This window comes from Aplysia californica, unplaced genomic scaffold, assembly GCF_000002075.1.
Source record: "Aplysia californica isolate F4 #8 unplaced genomic scaffold, AplCal3.0 scaffold00120, whole genome shotgun sequence".
Classification (NCBI taxonomy): Eukaryota; Metazoa; Mollusca; class Gastropoda; order Aplysiida; family Aplysiidae; genus Aplysia; species Aplysia californica.
In genome coordinates this window covers 1,052,760-1,056,593 of record NW_004797390.1, presented here as the reverse complement: position 1 = coordinate 1,056,593, position 3,834 = coordinate 1,052,760, and the positions used below count along the sequence as shown (strand labels likewise).

At 41.1% G+C, this 3,834-nt stretch overlaps 1 long non-coding RNA gene across 1 annotated transcript in view; it reads right to left on the bottom strand.

Moving 5' to 3' along the window:
• LOC106011456 overlaps nt 1-3,434 on the bottom strand; it is a 19,098-nt gene extending 15,664 nt beyond the window's left edge. The window contains exon 1 of the long non-coding RNA XR_001184748.1: nt 3,273-3,434. This is a non-coding gene — a long non-coding RNA (uncharacterized LOC106011456). The remainder of the gene's footprint in view (nt 1-3,272) is intronic.
• Between the last annotated feature and the right edge of the window lie 400 nt (nt 3,435-3,834).

The window sequence follows — 3,834 nt, the reverse complement described above, 5'->3', positions numbered from 1 at the left end:
CACACACACACACAAACACACATACACACACATACACACACACAACTCTCTCTCTCTCTCTCTCTCTCTCTTTCTCTCTCTCTCTCTCCAATTTTCTAACGGACGAGTCAAACTGACCACCCGTCGCCCTAAGGTGGTCAAGAATGATAACCACTTCCCGTTACGTGGAAACAGGAAAATGCCAGCTCTCTCTTGGTCAATTATTTCCTCCCATAATAAGTACAATTTGCACTAAATGGTCCCTTTTCATTGAAACACTCAGTGGTAAGCACGTTAAAATTACTCTTAGGTGAACTTAATTGCAACGCCGCGCTACGCGAGGTAACAGAATAAACAGACCCAAACGTAAGGAAAAGTGTATCATATAGGTAGTGAAGGTGTGGCGTCAGTTGGTGTGGTTGGCAACACTTTAACGGCTACCTTACCACATGGGAGTAAATATCACTTTGTGGGGAAATCTCAGGATAAGCGGTCACTTCCAGAGTGGAAAGACTTTAGATGACATAAATGTGTAATACTTTCTGTCTGTACAAGTGTAATCGGGGTGCGAGGCAGATGCGGGTGGTGGTAGTGGCTGCTGTAAGGAGAGGAAAACCATCGCGTGGGGAGAGGGGGGAAACGTGGGAAGATCTTTAGACAAGTTGTTACTACCTCAGAATTAATTATAATAAATAATAAATAGCTTTTGTACAGTGCATAACCCCGCTCTACAGCAAGCTCTATGCGCTTTACATTATATTATTGTTATTATTACCCCAGCAGACCATAGAACACTCAGAAACATTCTCAGCTTCCCTAGAAGCACACCGTTTTGAGAAATTTGATGTCAAATGTTCTGAGTTTTAAAATATTATGTCCAGTTTTTTCGAATGCAGCTCTAGGAATGTCTTGATAACGACTCCAAATATGCTTACGATTTTGAGAGAGCAAAATTTGGTTTCTGACCTCATGGTCTTAGTAACTCAAAACGGCCAAAAATGTCAGATATAGAACTTTATAATTCTGAGGCAGCCAAGTGTCTAGCGTTACGCTTTGAAAGACACAAATATTCAAGTTGGCTAAAGGGATTATTTGATAATGCATGAAATAGACGAACTCCCGCTAGCCATCGACACACTTTAACCATGTCTGGACTGTGGCAGCGTCCGGTAGTCGAGGTTCGTAACATTGGCTGGACGGTAGCACTGTCCGATGCGAAGTTATTATTGTATTATGGTACAGGCAGAATATAAAAAAGTACGAGCTAACGAGCCTTCAGTTAGACCCAGAAGTCTAAGATAAATGAATTCTACGTCTGGGTAATCCGTTATTGATCAGTTTGGCACGAAACAAGCAGTTTCAAAAAGGTAATGTGTCGGGTCGCATTTCAACAGACACGTGGGAATTACGCGGAAACGTGATTTTAAATTGCATGGTTAAAGAGTTTTAATTTAATGAAGTGATTGGTTCCGGTTCAAAGAGACAGGGTTTCATCAACGCTATTGTCGTTAAAAACAGACAAACAGTTGTAAAAGTAGATCTAGTTTGTTTATCAGTTGTCGACAAATCGTACCTGAGAGACAGACTGAGTACTACAACTTTCTCATTTCCTTCGAATTTGTCCTATGTCTTATATCTGAATATAATACTTTGGCTATCCATCTATTCTTTCTGTGTTTCTTTGTTAGTTTTTAAAATTCTTTCTCTCTTCTTCTTTTCTTTTTTTCTCTTTCATTTGCAAGTGTCACTGACTCAAGAAAGTCGTGGAAGTGTCAAAATAGTTTGTAGGGCAATTAGAGCACATAGTATGTATTGTGAAGACGTTGGTCTAAATGTGTCTTGTTTGATACAGAAAGACGCACTGCACGCCAGCACGAATCGCAAAACTTCAAACAGTTGGTGACACCCTCCCCCTCAACATTGTCCGCCCCCCCCCCTTCCCCCACATTCAACCATGTTATCCAATAGTTTAATTGCATCGCATGTGGAAACAAACTGCTAAATATACGTTGTCCCAAAAACATGATGCTCTTTAACACATTTATGTCACTATGAATCAGTTTTGTTTTAACAGCATATTATTACAGATTAAGAATTTAACGATCAACTTTTTATTTTAAAAAGACACTTTTTGATGTCACAAACTCTTCCTATAAGTTGTTATGCATGTGTTTGACAATTACAGTGATGCATCTTCCTTGCCTTGTTTTTGCCCTCCTCTATCTAGACTCAAAGTATGCCTTATCCAGAAGCCCTGTCTCAAAAGCGACGAACTCATGTAACGTCGGGGTACCAAAGTCATACCAGAGAGAAGAGCGAAACCCCAAAAGAACCCCTACTATAATGGTTTGCTCCATTCCACATCCAATGAAACGCTGAGAAAACCGGGGGGAATTCCGTAACGAGTGACCACGATGAAACAGAGTAGAATAGAGGGTCAGGGTTTGGGGTAGGGTTAAGGTGTGGGGAAGGGAAAGGGGTAGGGGTTGGGTTAGGTTTAGGGTTTGGGGTAGCAGTAGGGTAGGTGTAAGGGAAAGGGTAGGGGTAGGGTTAGGGATAGATCTAGGTCTCTTCTTTATTGTATTTGTTGGGGTGGTCCTTCGTTACGGAAGTCTTTCCAAAACGTGACGAGAAAACTGCAATGTGAGACGAGCGAATGAAAGCTCTCTGAAAGAAAAAAAAATTGTGGTTGCTGCGCATGATTTCGGCCCCTTTGCAAAAAAGATTAACGTATTCGGATTTTTTTGGTCAGAAATGAATTAGATTGTTTAAGAACAATGAAACCTCTTAGCTCTTACAAAGATTATAACGCGTCTGTGACGTAACGGTTAGGCGCTTTGACGTCACACACAGGAGACTCGCATTCGACCTCCCCTGTCAGGGTCAACCCAGGCTGACATGGACACAACATTCCAGCAGAAAGACCGAGATAGCGCGCTCATATGACCTTATGCAGTTGCGAGCGCCGTAAAACTCTTACTAAACCCCCCCCCCCAAAAAAAAAGACCGCGATACTCGATGAAATTGTCTTCCCACTCGGGAATCGAACTCGGGTCTCCTGCGTGCGGCAGTGAAGCACCTAACTGCTACACCACGGACGCCACTTTTGACACTGCTATGTCCCCAGTACTTACAATGGGTTTTATAAGAACCGTCCTAACAATTACACGACAAGGGAGGAAAACAGACGAAAGAAAGAACTGGTTTGAAATAAGGCACTGAGGGGGGGGGGCATATTTTTAAACTGAATATTATCGTTGAAAAGAAGTACTGATGAAAAGACAGCAACTCACCTTAAAAAGGGAAAATATAAGTCCAGTTCAATCCCTTTCCGTTTTGGGGGGGCGAGGGTGTCAGTACATAATTATACTCCAGGAAAAACAGATCTTAGGAAAACTTTGAGTTTTTTTACTCCAAGCTGTTGTTTCAGCGGTCTGTGGATTTACAAGACATAGATTAGATCTAGATCTAAGATTAAAAACCTTGCGTACAATTCAATTACACAAGAACATGAAATTATAAACTTCGGTGCGAAGCTCGGGATTAAAAGAGTAAATGATTATACTTAGCCTATCCGAGGCTCAACATTGCTCACGTGAGAGTGAGTTCAAATCCTCTTATTTTCAAAAGAAGTTTTTAGATTCGGTACGGTGAGAAAAACTTTTTCTTGGGTGAAGTATCATAATGTAATGCAATAAGGATTTCCACATGAGCTAGATATCTAGTCAAGAAAATTCGAAGCAGCCATTCTCTCCGGAATAATAAAGAAAACTAAACAAAGACAAGAATAGGCCTTTATAAGAACGAAAAAGTTAGAAATGGTCAATGACCACCCAAAACACCTACTTAGTAACT